Source organism: Lissotriton vulgaris, chromosome 10 (genome assembly GCF_964263255.1).
Source record: "Lissotriton vulgaris chromosome 10, aLisVul1.2, whole genome shotgun sequence".
Taxonomy (NCBI): domain Eukaryota; kingdom Metazoa; phylum Chordata; class Amphibia; order Caudata; family Salamandridae; genus Lissotriton; species Lissotriton vulgaris.
This window is the reverse complement of record NC_141698.1, coordinates 554,979,383-554,999,480: the sequence shown is the minus strand read 5'-3', so window position 1 is coordinate 554,999,480 and position 20,098 is coordinate 554,979,383. Positions and strand designations below refer to the sequence as shown.

Genomic DNA, 20,098 nt, shown 5'->3' with positions numbered 1-20,098 from the left:
TCATTGATCCATCCTTTTATCCATCTACCCGCCCTTTCACTCACTCACCCAGCCTTAGATCCACCCTTTCACTCATCCGTCCATCCACCCTTTTACTTATCAATTCATCAATCATTTCACTCTCCAGTCATACACCCTTTCACTCATCCATCCATCATTTCACTCATCTATCCAGCCATCCACCCATCCCTTCACTTACTTACTCACCATTTCACATTAATTATGAGACCTATCAAGAACTCCACCCTTGCTGTAGTTCCTAAAGCAAGGGGTGGTGTGGAGCAGGGTTCACTATGCCCCTGCACATAGGCAATCTGAAAAAGTGGAAGGCATGAGTCATGCATGATGCACAGTGCCTTGACATGGTGTTGTTTCCAGAGCATTACGTGGGGTGAAAAGACTAGGGGGGTCTCCCCAAAAGGGTGTTTGATATAATAAAATGCGTGGCTTAAAACACATAAGCTAAAAATCTGTGCTTAATATAATGTGCCGCCCGACTGGTATTTTTGTTGCTTCTGTCATTGCATCCAGATATATAATACAAGTAAAGTTACACTTGGAACAATTAACGTTACACCTACAACAAGCCATAACTATTGGCTTTGTCTATGGTTGTTAGTTGCATAAAATAAAAAAGCAGCAACCGTGGCTGCTATACTGTAACTATAATCCTTTCAACTTCTTTCCCCGCCTTCCTTTGACTAACTGGATTCTCACCTAGCAGCAGCATGGGTGTTTTTGCACTTCCATGTGACAGAATGCCCTGCCCTGGACTGAGGCTGTAGGAGGCCACCACATTCTGTGCCAGCCCAGACTGACCCATTGCCATTCTGTATGTGGCAATCAGGCCCACACAGAATGATAATGGGCGGGGTGGGGCTGCTCTTGTACACAGGGGAGTGCGAGGTGGCCCAATCAGGGAGCCGAGACCCTTTGCAGGGAACACCTCTGTTCCCTGCAATGCCTAAAATTAAGGCGGACGGTTGGATGATGTTCTGCCTGAGGATGAGCCATGGCGTCAGGCCTCCCTCTGGGATGCATTTGTGCACATGGGCGTGTGCAGGGGAGCAAGGAGAGGCACTCCAGGGGAGGGCAAGCGCCCCTCTGCGGACGCCCATGGTGAAGAGGCCAAGGCTAGGCATGTCTTATTGCTTTTTTGCCCCGTAACTTTCAGTCACACTTCTGTTCAACAAGTACTCGTATGGAGTGCTGCAATTTACACACAAAAAAATGCTAAAGCACTTTGAAAAGCTGGATTTTTAAATGTGATGAAATTGACACATAGCTCTCAAAAAAACACTGCGTGACTAAAACACCAGGCTTATCATGAGACAAACTGACATTTTGCTAGTACATCAGTAAAACGTGTAAATATAACCCCAGTGCATAATTACACCTGCAGTCTTGTGCCCCCTGGGGTAGAAGCGCTTTGCGTGGTCGAGCTGGGCTGGCTTGAACTATTACAAAACAAGGAAAAATATGTGCTGGGAGAAAAAGGTAACTGAAAAATTTATGTAAGGAAGTATGTGCTCTCAGGAGCTGTGAAACTCACAGCATCTTGTACTTTGCGCAATACTGTATTTTCACTTAACCCCTTAAGTGCTCCTGTCGCCAAACGGCTGTCGCGAGCACTACCTCCGTAGTGCAGCGCATGTCCGTTGGCCGACGCGGCACTGCCCACTCATAAAAACCGCCTCACCGCAGTGGAATTCGCGCCGCGGTTAAGGATATCCTTGGGGCCAACAACCTCTCCTGTTACCTCCAGTAATTCTCACACAGTGGGATTGCTAAGAGGTCTTTGGAGGTCACGCCGCCTTTCTTCACCACTCTGTAAACATAGCTCGGCTCATGGTGCACTACTGGATCAGCGATGAAGTCTTTACTCCTGAAGGACATTGTGGGGCCAAGAGGCCCTCCTGGTATCTCCTGTAAGTCCTACACAGAGAAATTCCTGAGAGCTGGTCGGAGGCCCAGCCCCCTTTCTCCAACACTCTGCAAACGTGATTACTAGTTAAAAAAAAAACAGTCACAGAAACAAAACAAAGGGTACAGGGACGTTATAGTTAGGAATTAGCTTTTAAGAAATCTTAGAAATTCGCTGAAAACCTAAAGGTTACAGGGACGTTGGGGTCAGATTTCACTCTTACGAAACCAGAGAAATTCAGCAGCTAAAACTTACGCCCGCAATGCACAGCTTATGATCTCACACATTACATCACTCATGACATGGTCAGTGACATCATTGAAGAGATCACTGAAAACATCACAATTGGCATCACTCATTACATCCATCACAAACAGGAGCTCAGAGGGTAAAGACGCTGGTTGCCCTCCACTCACTTTTATTCATCACAAAAAAAAACTATTCTGTATCTAATCAATAGTGTCCTGCACACCACCTGCCTCCCTTACTGGTGAGGATACTTATAGTACAGGCGATATTTCTGCTGTACTTCCAGGGTGTTCCTATCTCTTTCCTAAAAAACACAATCCTACCTGTGTCTGTAGCTCCACTACCAATTCCTAACACCCTTGCAACATAAAAGGTGTGTTAAAAAAGTGTGTGGAAAGTGGGAAGGTACCTCACGGAAGCAACCACCAGGGAACTACTGATAGGTACTCATCAGTGTGTTCCACTTATCATCATTGGTACCTTTCCACTAAAAAATAAATGTGTCCAACCCAAATGGTGAAACAATTTTAAAAAACATGACCCCTGAGTTAGAGCTCCCTACATGAATTGTATGGCTTTAACCCGCTAAAAACGAGCTAGACAAAACCCTCGCACTATGATCAATTTTATTCACAGCTGGGTGTCTGCTCACATTAAAAACAAAGAACTTCTGTCGTACTTCGTTTCAACTGATATGAAGCCAACATGTTTCATTGCCCAACACTTTATATTGACAACTTCTTCAGAGCTAGCGGTCAGTCCACGCCACACTGCGACTTCACAGCTTAATACCTGGTGGTTGCCAACTACTGGCATACCTACAGCCACCAGTTCTTGAAAACGTGTGCGCATCCACTTTTCTAAATCTTTCGATCTCAATTGCACAATGTCACCCAGACCTCCAGTGCTGGCGTTCAATGTAAACGCTCCCCGGTACTTGTGGTTTTTGCTTAATTTTTACCCTCAAGTGGGCAGGTCCAGCCATGGAGTCGACGCACCCACCCGAGAAAGAATGGACTGTGATGACGGCAACGCAGGTAGAAAAATTGCGAGAAGCGGGACTTTCAGTATGGGGCCCACTAGAGGGCTGAATACTATTGTGTCCCCTTAAATCGATGAATGTTACAGAAACCCACTTGAGGCTAAAAATTAAGCAAAAACTACAAGTACCGCAATGCTTTGCAGAAAAGGGCACACCGACGATTTAATTAATGAACAGAGTAGGAAGCGGAATTATGGGCTGAGAATACTGTAACTTCATGCGCCTTTGAAAAAGGAGAAATAATCTCTGAAACGTGTCAGGCAGCCAAAGGGAAAATGATCCGGACGAAAATGCTTGCTTTTAATAAATGTTGGTGACAACCTACCTGTTTGGGAGTGCGGACTCATTTGCAGGGCAAAGTTGGGAGATGTTATTACAAGGCAGGTCCAGCCGTCAAGTTTACGCACCACCCGAGAAAGAAGGGACCGTGATTTGACATTTTGCCAGATCGGATGATGACAAAGCAGGTAGAAAAATTGCAGGAAGCGGAACTTAAACTCTGAGGCCCACTGGAGGGCTGAATACTATTGTGTCCCTTTAAATCGATTAAGGTTATAGAGCCCCACTTGAGGGTAAAAATTAAGCAAAAGCCACAAGTACCACAATGCTTTGCAGAAAAGAACACACTGGATACCTAATTAATGAACAGAGCGGGAAGCGGAATTGTGGGCTGAGAAAACTGACTTCATGGGCCTTTCAAAAAGGAGAAAGAATCTCTAAAACGTATCAGGCAGCCAAAGGGAACATGTTCCGGACCAAAATGCTTTCTTTTAATAAATGTTGGTGACAACCTACCTGTTTGGGGGTGCGGACTCATTTGCAGGGCAAATCCTGGTACATTGTTGAGCTCAATTCTAAGTGTCCGAATGGGCTTAATATGGAAGAGGATTTGTATACCCACTTGTGATTTTGAAAATGAATTATTTGACTATGAGAATGGTATATGAAATGAATTTTAGGCTTCCTGTAATTCAACATCCATGTCTATTTTTAAATTGTTATATTTTGATTTAATTCACTGCACAGTTTTATATGATTTTCATGATGACTGGAAATAATTGCCCACTTGGGCTTAATGGATCTAAATGAGCTAATTTAGAGTTGCTAAAATTACTGAACACTTGCCCACTAGGGCAGTATGTGTGGTTGTAGAACAATGGTGGCAAATGAACAGTTTCTGAGATTTGCATTTATGTACTCTATAATATAGATAGATTTTATGAAATGAGGTGATGAATCATTATAAAATCATGTAAATAATATTAGCTACCACAGAACTCTTAATTGAAAGTTTGTGTAACTCTAAGAGTAAAAACGAAAGTCTGTTTTCCAGCTCTATGTAATTTTGGTAGCACATGACCGGTCACATGGTTGTATCACATGTTAAATGTACTTACAAATTTAAAAAACTTTATCCGTGAGCAAGCCTGCTGGGTCAGGCAAAACGCGTTGGAAAGCGGCAATAAAGGATTTATATTGCACCACATTGCGTTGTCTCCTCTTCAGATGGAGTGTGGAGGTGGAGTTTTATATTTGTGTTCACGAGCTGCTTGTGCTCGGAAAAAGACGACGCGCCCTCTGGTCAGGTGACTGCAGAAGTTCGCAAGCGTTGGGATATATATATATACATATACACACACACGATGATTTGTTCATATGAGGATGTCTGGTACATGGCTGAGTCAATCTTCGTGCGTGGGTGTATGGTGGAGCACCAATGACGAATTATGCAGTGTGGAGTAGGCATCCCCCATGTCAAGAGAAGGTTGGGGAATCAGAGAGGTCAGTGAGCAAGGTCAGGGGCCGGGTTAGAGGCACCGAAATTGGTAAGAATATGCTTAGTGTGGCACAGATCGCCTCCTAAAAAGGACAGACAGTGGAGCAGTCCTGGAGAAGGAGGACCAGGGCGCAGTGACCATAGTCACAGTGCTAACAGGTAGAATGGGGCAGAAGGATCGCCGCCCACAGTTTCGGTGGTGTCAGATGCCAGTCATGCACAGATTTGAAGAAGCATAACTTCAGCTGTGCCTCCCTGGTACCGCAATCTAGAGCCTCCAGCAGTTCCGCCCAGTCCTCTTGTTCAGAGTACATCTGTATTCGGGTTTATCATATGTTGATAAAGCTGGTCAGCAGGGGGAAGGAATACAAATGATGAATCAAATGGCTATAAAAGCCGGACATCGCCCCTCGAAACATCCCCAGGTTCTGAGATACAAGACCACGGGGAAGGCTGGAGGGATCGGGGGTGCAGGTCCAGACAACAGGGTAGGCAATGAAATACTGCCGGGATTGGTGGGACATGAGGCCAAATTTGCTGCAAAGAATTTGAGGGCTCCTCGATCAAGCACATGGTGGAGGGTATGGATAACCATGGCACGCCATGCCTCTCAGTTCAGCACCCGGCCACAGATGCATATGCTGGTGTTGCCCCCTAAGGGTGCATAGTCGTGGAAGCAAGCATCCACCAAGAAAAGGTGGTGGGCTCTCAGCCAAGATTAGCCAGTGCCTGGAGCATCAGGTTTCTAGGGCCTGGGACAGAAGAGTCATACAGATGGGAGTAAGGGCCCCATGGACAGTCCAGGATTGTGCACTCAATTGTGACCCACAGTAGAGGATCCAGTACTTCGGGTAGCATGTAGGAAGCTGGATCAAAAGCAGGGCATAGTGCTCGCCCAAGGGAAGTCCTAGGATGCCACACGGATGGGCAATGCGATTACTACAGGCCACCCGTGGCCAAGACGATTCCCAGATGAAGGACCTCATGCTCCTGTCCACCGACCGTAAGATTTAAAGAGGGGGTGGGGTGAGAGGCACCAAATGTCCGCAAACCTGTGATCTACAATGACATCCCACAGGAGAGGAGGGCCCGGTCTGCGTTATTTCCCACAACTAATGGGCTGGTGCAGTCTAAGACCGATTCTCGGGCAAGGTTCCAGGTCCCCCCCTCCCACCAATGAGTAAGTAGGTGGCCCCAATTTCCCTAAGAGGCGGTGGAGCCGGAGAATAAACTAGTGTTTGGGCACAGTTGGAGCTTTCACAGACCTAACAGAGTGTCCACTGGCCAAGATGAAGCTTTGCGAACGCATAACGGCCACCCGGGTCGGTCCACTTCCCAAGGATGTTCAGGGGCAAGATTTACACAAGAGGATCACCAAACCACTCCGCATTTCCGAGGTTTTCTGAGTGGTGAGGGATAAGTAGAGGTGCAGGGCACAGGATCCTGAAAAGATTGGGGGAGGAAAGAGAGAAGAAAGCGAGGAAGGAGGATAAAGAGAAAAGGAGACCTCCTTGCAGGGGAGTGGTGGTGAGGAAGGTGAAGGGGAGTGCAGGGGTGTAGGAAGAAAATGGGAAGTAAAGGCGGGCCGGGTTAGAGACTCAGAGCTGAGGGTGAGGAAGCGCTGGAAGATTCTCAGAGAGGGAATGGGGAGAGATGAACAGGTGAGGCCCAGGCGGGCCTCATAGTCTGGTAAACTTGAGCCACAGGTCCAAACCTGGCCGCCCACACAGCGCTGAAGGCCATGGGGGTTGGAGAAGGAGCAGCCAGGACAATAGGGAATATGCAGCTATCAGGGGGGAAGGGGCAAAGTCAAGCTACCAGCGAGCCCAGCCCATGGCATCAAGAGTATCTGGGGCTCGTGGCCACAGGTGCCATCCTGCGGGGAAGCCAATGGGGTCCAACATGGCTAGCATAGATGAAGAGGTGAGCCAGCAGGGGGATGCTCACCCAGGGGGACGGCCCAGCAATGAGGCCAGGAGTCTGGGATCCCGAAGCACAGGGGTGTGAGAGTGCAGGCAGGGTGCAAGAAAGAGACTCAACGTCAAGGGTTTAAAGTTCACAAAAGTCTGGCTTCTAGTGCAGGAGAGTGGCTGAGAGGGCAATGTGAGACGGGCCACGAAAGCACAGAGGCGCAAGGGCTGAGCAGAACAGACAACAGGCCGCACCCCACTCCAAGACGAGGCAACAATGCCTGAGGAACGGCATCATAAATAATGAACAACAAATCAACAGTGCATAGGACAATATAATACTCAGCAATCTGTCTGAGAGGCACTGAAGCACAAGTTACTTACCTTCGGTAACGATATATATCTGTAAGAAACAGTAGTTCGTGTTAGATTCCTTACCTTAGAATATCCCCAGGCATCAGACTGGATCCGGAAAGTTTTGCGCAGCAATACCCCTGCGCGTCGGTTGGCGTCGTCTGCGGCTCCGCGTCCATCGTCGGCGCCTGGATGACGTAGTTGGAGTACTTAGACACCGCCCTCGCGCGCTGACGTCAGTTCTTATACAGAGCTTTTCCGCTCCAGGAACGCAGAGCCATGATAAAAACCGACACTGGTGCCATGAAACTAGGGCCCTCAAAGGGAAGAACCTTAACCCTAGATATCGGTTCGCAGAACGGGGAGGAAGGGTGGGGCGGTAAGGAATCTAACACTAACTACTGTTTCTTACAGATATATCGTTACCGAAGGCAAGTAACTTGTGCATCTGAAAGAAACAGCTTAGTGATAAATTCCTTAGAATAGATACCCCAGCAATACCAACCCTGGTGGTGGGTCTGCGAACCAATGATCACACCAGAAAGTCCTGGAGAACAGGCGGCCGAAAAAGCCATCTCTCCGGACTTGGCTATCCAGGCAGTAGTGTCTAGCGAACCTGTGCAGCGAGGCCCACGTAGCTGCCTGACAGATGTTCTGCAAGGGGACTCCCCGACCCAAGGCAGTAGTAGCCGCCGTGGCCCGAGTGGAATGGGCCCTCAACCCAACAGGAGGCTCCTTTTTAACCAAAGAGTAGCATACCTTGATGCACAACACGACCCACCGAGAGATGGTCTGTTTGTGCACCACCCGTCCCTTCTTAGTGCCAGCCGCGGTGCGTCCATTGGGGCATAGGGGCGTAGCCCCACCAGCCACCATGGACCCGCATCGCGGCCGCCGTATATCTTCCAATTATAAAAGCCGCTGGCGGGAATTGCGCAGGGGGGGGTGGCCTGCTGTAGCTTGAGGGACAGTCCACACTCAGGCTGCAGCAGACCGTAGTGCGCAGTGACAGTCCCGCTGGGGAACTTACAGTTCGCATGCTTGGGGAAGTTGGCAACTTTCTCAAGCATGCACACTGTAAGTTCCCCAGCGGGACCTAGAGGTGCTTGTTTGCTGCCACAGCCCGGGTTTCCAAAGCGCGACAGGGCGAGCAGCAAATGTGACCCCCCTAGCCAAGGATTGGCTGGTCCATCGCGCAGCATCCATCATTGGATGCCGCGCGTGGTGGTGGGGGTGGGATATCCTGATCCTGTCAAGGAAGGAAGATAATCGCCTGAAGGGCCTCTTCAAAAATATTTGTTTACGTGCGGGGAGATAAATCATGCCCAAGAATTCTTGCTGACCGTCCCGGACTGGTGGATACCCTGTTTCCGCTCCCGCTACCAGCACTGGCAATCTGTGCTTCAAGGGGTTGCTAGGCAACCGGGTGACAACAGCTGTAACTTTTTACCCGGGTGACAACAGCTGTAACTTTTTACCGATGAGCGAGCGGCGGAGTTGGGTATCCAAGGGAAGGGAAGACTTCCAGCATCACACCACCGGCCCCCAGCATTGAGAGAGGGGAGAGACTGAAGCCCAGGTGAGGGAGCGGGTGCCCAGGGAGTTAGTTCCCAAGCACTTAACTTGTGTACTTATGCTTGTCTTCACCTCGTGCAAAGGAATTTCAGCTGCGTCCTCGCAAGCCTGATTAACCTTGGAGCGTAGACCAAGCAGTCCTCCAAATCACGGCTTCCAAGGCAAACAATTGAATCCCAGCGATAACAGAAAGACTGTGCAAAGGAAACTTCATGCAGAAATCCACAGATCGCCTAATGACAAAATGAACACAGATCAGGTAAAGATACGGTGCAGTAATGGATACTGGCGTCATTATAATAGATGTGTTATATCGATTGTTTCGGCGACTGCTGTAGTCTGTTTTTATGGGAGAGTGTCATGCAAATACCTAATTTAAAACCATGAAATCGAAACCGGGTCCGAGGACTTTATTAGTATATTGCCTGGTTTAATCAAACCAAAATGCATTTCCCCTTCCTAAATAATTGCAGGGATATTTGGGCGAGTTGTGTGATGCTCAGTTACTTATCAATAATCTTCACTACCATTAGTCCACTCGCCACAGTCATTAGACCCCACCCTCCCTCCTATTAGCCCTTTAACGTCTATAACATATACATTCTATTCACTGCTGGGGCTTGAGGGTCAAACAGGGGGGGTCAGAGGGCAACAATCATGCCCCTTGATGTGTGGTGTATGTTATCTTTCAACCACAGTTGTGCTTAGCTTAAAGATCACTGGCCCCTGCTACTTCAGTCACAATGTGCAGCACTGCTTCTGAAAAGCAACAACAAGCAGAGTAAAGTTCCTTACCAGGAGTGACCCGGCATAACATTTACAAATTTAGGCTGCTGTGATTTGGGGGTTCACCATATGATTTGGCTCCACTGACCCTGCTGCTCTCCTGCTGCGGAACACAAGTATAAGATCTTGTGATAAAGCTTTGCGAGAAGTCTGATGCAGGTGTTAATCTGCACAGTCACTCACCATTTCAATCGTCCACTCACCTCATTCATCCACCCAGTTACTGATTCATCAACCCATGTATCAACCCTGCCATTTATCCACTCAGGCATCTACTAAGCCACCCATCAGCCCATTCACCCATCCTTCGATCCTCTAATCCACCTATCTGCTTATTCGCCTATCGAATCACTCACTCATGTACCCACTCATCCATCTACGCATAAACCCATTCACAAAACCAATCTAATCACCCATCCACTGAAATGCATTTACTCGCTATTTCACCCATCAATCCCCTCCCCGATCCGCCTCTCCCCCGCCGATGTGGAGTGTGTGCTAATGTCACACTGGAATAGGATGGGCGCAGACAGCCTGATAAGTGAATCAATACCAGCACGTATGAGTTTTAACTTTGAGGTGCTCCGCATAAAAGAGCAAAGGGTCACTCCGTGCCACTGAATGGTTGTTATAACGTTAGTAGATTGGAGACTAGAGGTGTGCAGAAATGTTTTGTGGTAAAAGTTATGTGATGAAGTGGATTGGTAAGGAATACGGCAATACTGTGTGAATGGATTACACCTAATATTTTTTGTAGCTTTAAAAAAAAGATCTAAAGCTTGTGGAGAGCTGGCAGGGGTGGTGTCATCAGTGAGAAGTATGAGCTGCACCAGACCATGAAGTTCAAGAGGAGGGTATTGACATCAAGCCCAAGTGCTAGACACTCTGATTTTTTAAAGTTCCTAGCGTGCGGACCGGGGTCATTAAAGCATGGGGGAGACGGGCACATCATTGGTGGGGGCAGACAAGGTGCTGGGACAGAAGGGGTTAACTTAAGGTCATAGATTGTGTGATACTGCACCTGGCGGATATAGAATGAGCGAGGGCACAGAGGGAGTGACGGGACAGGATGTCCTACCGACCTTGGAGCTGGGGAATCAGGTTTGGGTCTCGGCTTCGGCTCAACAACCTGTGATTCTTGGCAAATTACTTCATCTCCAAGTGTTTATCGAAAATTATGTGTATTGTTGTTGGTGTTCATGTAAAGCGCTGCAATACCTTCTGGTCGAGTTCGCGCTATATAAAAACTGCAACAACAAAAAAAGCGGATGAAGGCTCGAAGATGGGGTTACAAGTACAAACCGAGTGGTATGCGCATGGGGGAGTGTGATGCAGTGGTAGACGGTGCACAGGGCATGGGTGCCATAGAGTGCAAGAGGGCAGAGAGTCCATCATAGCTCAGTGAAAGTGGGAAAAGTCGCAGAGTGGGCGTTTTGTGTTGCTCTGCTTTAGAATATGCTGTAGAACCTTGCATGGCCATTCTGTTGTTATACTAAATAAGCATAACTGCACTTTCACAATTGCTTTATTAACCTTCCTGCTTTCTCAAATGTGCTTGAAAATGCAAGATTTTTCTTCTTTTTTTTCAAACCCCATTTGGGGTTCGGGCTCGCTCGCTGCGCTCGCTCGCTACGGTGCTGTATGCAAATCACTTTGCTCCCCACCACTTTGAAATGCCACCCACCGCCCCTTCTTAGTACCCACGTAACCAACAAAGAGCTGGTCGTCCACCTGGAACTGCCGTGTGCGGTCCAGATAGAATGAGAGCATACATTTTGGATCCAGACGGTGGAGCCTCTCTTCCTCTTTCGAGAGAGGCGGAAAGAAGGTGGGCAAGGTGATGGACTGGCTGATGTGGAAGGCTGTGACTACCTTGGGCAGGAAAGAGGGACGCGTTCTCAAGACAACTTTGTCCGGATGGACAGAAGGGAAAGGAGGTTTGGAAGAAAGAGCCTGGAGCTCACTCACTCTCCTGGCAGAGGTGATGGCCACCAGGAAGGTAGTTTTAAGAGTGAGAAGATGAAGAGGGCAGTTGTGAAGTGGCTCAAAAGGAGCGCACATCAAATAAGTAAGAACAAGGTTCAAGTCCCACTGAGGCATCACGAAAGGAACAGGAGGAAACATGTGAGTGATGCCCTTCAAGAATCTATTTACAACAGGAGACTTGAAAAGAGAAGGCTGATCAGGTAGCCTTAAAAAGGCTGAAAAGGCAGAGAGGTAGCCCTTGAGAGTGCCCAGAGCAGAGTCCTGCTGGGCAAGAGAAAGAAGAAAGAGGAGAACCTCTGAAAGGGGGGCAGAAAGGGGATCCACAGCCTTTGCTGTGCACTATGCCACAAATTTGTTCCACCTGCAGGCGTATACCGATTTTGTGGAAGGACGCCTGGCTGCCACAATCACATCACAGACCTCAGGAGGCAAGTCAAATGGCCTCAACTGTCGCCGCTCAATCTCCATGCATAGAGGTGGAGACTGGACAGGTTTGGGTGGGGAAACGTCCCCTGCTGTTGCGACAGAAGGTCCTCCTAAAGAGGCAGACGAATCAGGGGATCGACTGACATGCTGAGTAGCTCTGGATACCAGTATCTTCGTGCCCAGTCCGGAGCCACATGGATGACTTGGGCCCGGTCGCGCCTGATCTTCAGCACTCTGGGCAGAAGTGGTATAGGCGGAAAGGCGTACAATAGACCGCAGCTCCACTCGCAATGAAAAGCGTCTCCGAGCGAGTGCGTCCTTGGAAATTCCAACGCGCAGAACTGATGACATTGCACGTTCACTTCGGTGGCAAATAGATCTAATCAAGACTCTCCCCATCGCTGAAAGAGACCTTGCGCCACGTCTGAGTTCAGACGCCATTCGTGATCCATCATGCACCGGCGGCTGAGTTCGTCCGCCCTGGCGTTCAGAGAACCTGCCAGGTGTTGAACCACCAGGTTGACGCCCTGGTGTTCCAGCCATTGCCAGAGGCGCAGAGCCCCCTGACAAAGGGTCCACAACCCCACCCGCCCTGTTTGTTGCAGTACCACATGGCGGTGGTGTTGTCCGTGAACACCTGCACTACACTTCCCCGGACAGAGGGAAGGAATGCCTTCAGTGCAAGCCGGATCACCCGCAGCTCCAGAAGGTTGATATGGAGCCGGGACTCCGCTGGAGACCAAAGGCCTCTGATCTCTGCCTCTCCCAAGTAGCCCCCCAGCCCAGAAGGGATGCATCCATCACTACTATATGCTCCGGTTGGGGTAGGGAGAGGGATCTGCCGTTGACCCAATCACGGTCCGTGAGCCACCACTGCAACTGTCTCGCTGTGCCCTCCGAGATCAGGACGTGGTCGGACAGGTTTGCCCTGATGCTGGGCGCACTAAAACTTCAGGTCCCACTGCAGAGCGCGCATCTGCCACCTGGCGTGATGCACCAGAAGGGTGTAGGAGGCCATCAGCCCCAGAAGCCGCAGCGTCAACCTGACCGAGACTCGGGATAAAGGCCGAAAGATCGGAATCAGAGCCTGAAAATCATGAACTCGTTGTTCAGGAGGATAAACCCGAAACTGCGCCGAGTCCAGAACCGCTCCGATGAAGAGGAGCTTCTGAGAGGGACACAGGTGTGACTTCGGCACATTGATGGAGAACCCCAGCAGGAGCAAGAGGTCGGCCGTAGTCTGGAGGTGGCTGGCGACTGTCTGGAGCGAGCCCGCCTTCAACAACCAGTCGTAGAGAGAGGGGAAGACTGACACCCCTAATCTGCGCAGATGGGCTGCGACCACCACCATCACTTTCGTGAACACCCGAGGGGCGCTGGTAAGGCCGAAGGGGAGCAAGGTAATCTGAAAATGCTTGCGGCCTACCGTGAACCGCCGGTGGGCCGGCAGGACGGGGATGTGAAAATATGCGTCTTGCAAGTCCAAGACTACCATCCAGTCTCCTCGGTCTAGGGCAGCAAAGACCTGAGCCAAAGTCAGCATCTTGAACTTCTCTTTCCGGAGGAAGCCGTTGACGTACCGTAGGTCCAAGATAGGGCGTAGGCTCCCTTTGCCCTTCTTGGGAACCAGAAAGTAGTGGGAGTAACAACCACACCCTACTTCTGGCCCAGGAACGCGCTCGATGGCCCCCTTGGCCAAGAGGGCCGTAACTTCCTCTTGCAGAAGTTGCAAGTGATCCCCCGACACGCGGTAATACTGCGGTGGCACGGCTGGAGAGGTCGCCTTGAAGGGGAGGGAGTAGCCCCTTCGGCAGCACTCACCTGTCCGATGTGATGGAGCGCCAGTGGAGGAGGTGATGGCGAACCCTGCCCCCCACTGGCGTCGAATGGGCCTGAAAGCTCGGACTAGGAAGGCTTTGAGGCGGATGCTGCGGGGTGGATGTGGACTGGCCTCGCTGCTGTCCACTGGCACCGCCACGGTGGTTACCACGTCCGCCGCCGCGCTGGATGTTAGTCTGCTGCCCGTGGCTGGCAGAACGTGAGGGGGCGCCCCTTCCTTGGCCACGAAATGAGCGAAAGGTAGAAGTCTGCTGGCGCTGGCCTGACAGGCCCAAGGACTTGGCCGTAGCCAAGGAGTCCTTGAAACGCTCAAACGCACTGTCTGCCTTGTCGCCAAAGAGGTCACGGCCATCAAACGGCATGTCCATGAGGGAATTCTGGACATCAGCAGAAAAGTTGGCGGACCTCAGCCAGGCGTGGCGGCGAACCGCCACCATCGTGGAAATCGCCCTGCCCAGCGAGTTCGTGGTATCCATCCCACATCAGATAGAATGCGGTGCTGCATCCCGCCCTTCCGCAAGTACTTGAGCGAGTTTGACCCGGGCCTTCTCCGGGCAACCTGGCAGCACGTCCGCGACCGTGTCCCACAGAGAGTGGGTATAACGGCCCAAAAGGCAAGCGGTGTTGACCGACCGCAACCCCAAACTAACTGAGAACAGCTTCTTACCGAACTGCTCATACCTTTTGTATTCCCGATCAGGTGGTGCAGTCGGGAATGCGGTCTGGGAGTTGGACGCCTGGATAACCAGGCTCTCGGGGTGGGGTGCGTGGACAGGAAACTAGGGTCGCGTTCCGATCTACAGGGGGACCTGTAGCGGGCCTGGACCAAGTGCCCAACAGAACGTCAGTAAGGGCCTCATTAAACAGCAGTAGAGGCTCCGAAGAGCTTGCCTGCGGTTTAAGGACCTTGGTGAGGAGGTTAGTCCTCACAGCCGCGACGGGGAGCTCTAGACCCAAGGCCTTGGCCGCCCTCGTCAGCACCACACTCTGTAAGCAGCCCCCTCCTCCGTAGCCATGGTAGGAGGGGAGACAATGCCAGTGTCGGGCGAAGTGTCCAAACCACTGGCCTCCCCTAGATCCACTGCCCAGTCCTCAGACCCCTCCCAATCCCACTCGCCTCCCATCTCCTGATAGTCAGGTTCAAAGGATGGGGCCGGATCATAGAAGAATTGCTCCTCTCTCTGCGTCGAATGCGGCATCGAGCGACGCCGGTCTGACGCTAGATCCGGACGGAGGGAGGGACCGGGGACAACGTCGTCCTGGGACGGCGTCTGGGGCGACACCCTGGGGGTCGGCGCTGGCGGAGGGGTCGTAAGGTCGACCAGCGGCGACCCGGATCCGGTGGGGACTGGAGTCGTCGACGGCACCGGGGCCGAATCTCCCGACGGCGCCGGGGCCGAAGCACCCGGCCCGCTTGGGCTCCCAGTCGGGGCTGCGGGCCCGAAGGAGACACAGGGCCCGAAGGCGCCACAGCGGTACCCGACGGAGGAGAGAGGAACCTCATGGCCATTAGGAAGGCATCAATCTCCTCCGGCGTCGCAGTCAGCCTAGGGACTGGTGGGTATGGAGCTGGCAGCGGCGCCTGCGGAGCCGCCGGAACCCCTGGCCGCATCGCGCGAGAATCGGGAGGGGGGAGTGGGAAGAGCAATGTCGTCTCTTCGACTTCTTGTGCCTCTTACCTGAGGACTTGGAGCTCGATGAATGGTGTCGACTCGCCGAGCTTCGATGACTGTGGCCCTGCGACCGGTCCTTCGACCTTCTCCTCGACCTGGACCGCGAACGGCGCGGGGCCAACTGCCAGAGCTCAAGGCACTTATGGGGCCGCTCCCGCCTAGCCTTCGACGTCAAGGCCCGGCAGTCGGGGCATGACTTGTCGCCATGGTCGGACCCAAGGCAATACAGGCACCGGCGATGGGGGCCGGTAACAGACATCAGTTGGTTGTAATCGGCAGAGGGCTTGACCCCGAGCATCCCTACCGGCATTGATAGTCTTACGACTCGAAACAGGATCGAAAAAGTTAGTCAAAAAGTGACCAAGGAGTACTGCTTTTTCCGGATCTGCTCTTGCTGGTGCAGAAAAGAGAAGAACTGACGTCAGTGCGCGAGGGCGGCATCTAAGTACTCCGACGACGTCATACCGGTGCCAACGACGCCGATGACGGACGCGGAGCCACAGACGACGCCTATAGACGCGCAGGGGTACTGCTACGCAAAATTTTCCGGATCCAGTCTGACACCTGGGATATTCTAAGGCAAGGAATCTGGAATCTAACACTAACCTGTTTCTTTCAGATTGTGCAGGCAGCAGTGAGGGCAGTGGTGGTGCTTTAGTCCTCAGGCATGCCAGGTTTCAGCAGGAGCAAGATTTATTGCGCCCCTGATTGTGCAGGTGTTCCACAACTACCCTGATCACCTTCTCCATGGGGCTCTGGGATCTCACCGAGCGAACCTGTGACCTGAACTGATGGCGAACGCCTTCTGGGGCCCCTGTTCTCACACACGGAGGGGAGGTTGTCCGTCGAGCATGGAGTCTCCACTGGTGCCATGTTCATCCTCTGGTCCATGAGGTCATCCAGAAATGACCGCAGTTCCTCAGGGCAAAGGAAGTACCTAAATCTGCCAACGTTCCTGATCCACTTGCGTGCCAGATGAAAGAGTATGAATTTGAAGTCCAGTTTCTGCAAATGGGCCCGTAGAGGTAGGAAGGCCTTCCTCTTGTCACTGGTATCCCAGGAGAAATGCTCAGCGATGTGGATCTGGTGGCCCTCAAAGTCATACAGGCTCTGGGTACACGGTGAAGTAAGGAGTTTCTTAATCTGCTCATGTCTTAGTAATCAAACAATGAGGGGGAGCGCCATCCCGGATGTTGCGGACCGGTGAGGTGGGCTCTTTGAAGCTCCAGAGAAGGGAAAACGGTTCCTAATGACGTCTCGAGCATCGGAGCCCTCTGCAAGTTCCGGGAATCGGACAAAACTGAGGTTGGTCCCTGCGGCTCCAATCCTCTAGGTAAGGGAGTTTGTTGTACAGGTGCCATAGCTCAGAATGCTGGTCTGGAAGGCAATTGCGTCAATCCTCCACCGTTGACAGGCGGTACTCCACCCCTTCCAATCTATTGTTGAAGCCTGCAATGTTGGCCCGGATTGACTTGGATTCCGCTCTGAGGTCAGACATCTTTGCGTTCATGCCTCCAGGTGACAGCCCACCGCGGTGATTTGTTAGAGGATGTGGTCCATCATGGAGTATGGGAGAGAACAAGTTAAAGCAGCAGTGGCTGCAAGAGCGGCCTGCAGCACTGGGGATGCAGCCGTGGGGCGGGGCTAGTAAACAACCTCTGTGAAGAGGACTGACAATTCGACTAGCCGGAGGGCATCTCTGGGTGCAGGGGGTCGCTGTCCACTAGGAAGGGTTACAGGGTCCTCAGTTGTAGGGTTAGACGAGCCACTCCATAGCAAGGTAGAATGGGAGCCAGTCGTGACCAGGAGTCCTTCTGCCCAGAATGCCTCAAGTTCAGGAGAGGTCTACAGCACTCATAGGCAACAGGTGCCGGCTTTGTGTCATCACCATGACCCTTCTGGATGCACCACCAATGGAATGACCGTGCCTGCGGGCCGGCCCCCTTGTCCAGACTGATGAGACACAAGGGGGGGCATTGGTGTGCAGCTAGCAGGTGTTGGGGGTGCACACAGGGCAGGCGAGGTCAGGAATAGGTCGGGGCCAGCCAAAGAGTCTGAGAGAGCTGAAGAGGGCCCATTAACACTCTAGGAAGTAGGGTGGATGACTGCAGTCCTGGGAGGGGTGGGGGTAGCGGGATGGGAGGAGGGGTCAATGGGTCTCCCCAAATGCCAGGTGTGTGATAGTTAGAAGCCCCCGCCAGGGCCAAGTCCAGGTCTAAACAGACCCCTCCGGACAACAGGCTGCACTGCTCGTCTACCGCAGGTATCCGAGAGGCAGGGCTCCTCACCACAGCTGGTCAAAGGGCCGTGGCTTGGTGGAGGGGTGTGTGGAAATCCAAGTGTGCGCATTCTGGGCATCGCTGCTCGTGCTCTCCAGCGGAGGCCCCAAAGCGGTCCACCCGATGCCCCTCCAGTGGTGCGGAAGAGTAGAGACAAAAATGTGGGTGGCAAGGAGGCGGGCAAGCACAGTTCCATGAGGTCAAGTGAAGCTAGAGGAGGTGCAGTGTGGGGGGTAAAACAACAGTCCTATAACCCAGTGCAGGACAGCATACCCAAGGTAGTGATCCAGTCCTTAGGCTGCGTGGTGATCCTACGGCCCTTCGCTGTGTAGTCTCGACCTTCTGGGGCAAGGGTTCTTTGAGTGGGGGTACAGGTCCGCAATGTGTCGCTTGGTAGGGCGCTTCCCAGTAGGGTGAGAGGACAGTGGGGCCACCCGGGACAGCTAGCCCAGCCTTGGTAAGCTCACTCTTTGGTTGGGGCCCTGACCGGTCTGCGTCTCTAGGGGCCAGAAAAGGCTGGCCAAAGAAAATGAGTGCTGATCCTGTTCCCCAAAGCGACTGTTGGGGGTGGGGTGCATTTAGTGTGCCATGGATGATTTGCACCTGCACCCGTGGCCTGATGAAGTGTTGCGGTCACTTTAGCTGAGTAGACCAGATCACAGGCCGATCCTCATTCACACGTCGCGCTACACCTCAACCAGGCTGTGTCTCCAGGGCGTACAAGGCCAGGCAGAGGAAATGCGTGCAGCCCCACGAAGCGTCGTGGAAGATGTAGTGTGCTGTGAATTACTTTCCTGCGCCCTTGTGCCCTGATGTAGGGCAATGCGTTGCGGGCACTGGATCCGAGAGGACTGAATTGTGGGCTGTTCCTCAGCTGTGCGGCCTGCTCCATATTGGCTGCGCCCCTCCACACAATTATCGAGGCAGGCCCTCCTGGCAGTGACAACTGCGTTGTTTGCGGATAAACGATGTAGGGGCACGAACCCCGTGGCTCAGAGGACTTTGGTGCAACCCCCAAGGTTCTCTGGCGCCACAAAGCTTGTTCTTCAGGCGGCCATCTTCGGTTGTGGCCAGAGTCTGCCCCGCACCACTTGCCTTTTAATCATGGAAAACAAAACACATTTGTAAATTGAGTAATAATGTGATTGTGCACATTACAGAAAAGTATGTTATGTTTAAAGCCATCAGACAAGGCATTCTGTGAGAGCAGTTATTATGCCATCCAGTTAACCAGGATAATTTAAGAGCTGTGTAGAAAATAACGATTGCAATGTAAATTTAACCCCTTCACTGCGGCGGCTATTCCGCCGCAGTGCTAAGGGGGCGAGGCGGCCGCACGGCGCTCCCGTGCTTGTGACGGAACCGCTCCGTCACGAGCCTCGGGCGTGCTGTGCTTGTGACGGAACGGTTCCGTCACAAGCATGCAAGGGGTTAAAACAGACTTATCATCAGCATAATCTTGCTGTGAAGTCCAGTATGTAATGCATGTATAATGGATATATAGTCATGTCATAGTAATATTGATGTTTCATAACGAAGATCGTTAAAGGAATTAATATTTAGCTCAGCAAAACGTTTTAGCAAATACAACCATATTAACAGCAAACCTAAGGAGGGGCATTGTATGCCCTCGGAAACATTGTATTGACCCCCAGTTGTAGCAGTAGCAACACAAAGTACTTCTATCATTAGTGTTTACAAGATCTCAACAGGTACCCATGCAAACAAAATCTCATTCTGACTGGGTTACGGGAATAAAGCTCTGCTAAAACCTCACAAGTCTGAGGTTAAACATGAAGCATCAGCAGAATTTGCTCCAGTGTATCTCTGTTAATGCTAGCAGTGTGAAGTTATGAGCCATAAACAATTTTTACTACTCCAGGTCCACATAGCTGCTAGCATATTTATCGGGCTCCTGTCCCAGCCACCCTTCACTGGTTAGTAGCTGTTTGTGTACTTTGTGTACCACAGGACCTCAGATATTAGTACACACCCATTGGATAATCAAGTTTCTCCATTACTACAACTGACTTCCCAAGACTACCTAGCTCCAACAGTCTAGGCTTACGCCCTGGGGTGAAACTAGGCGTGGAATTCTGATGTGTTTGATCTAGTATATATAGTCAACATCCAGTTAAAGCTAGTGCGCCGAAAAATGCCCAAGATGCCCACCCAAACTCACTGGCATCAATCTGAAACTACATTTCAGGTCCAGGATCTGCCACATGCTTATCAGGGTTATCTTCACAACACAGAGTAGTAGAATAGATCAAAAAGT

The 20,098-nt window shown here is 51.4% G+C and overlaps 1 protein-coding gene across 1 annotated transcript in view; it reads right to left on the bottom strand.

Moving 5' to 3' along the window:
* Nucleotides 1-20,098, bottom strand: part of TXNDC11 (thioredoxin domain containing 11) — a 538,914-nt gene that overhangs the window by 20,411 nt on the left and 498,405 nt on the right. The gene's annotated exons all lie outside the window — the stretch shown is intronic.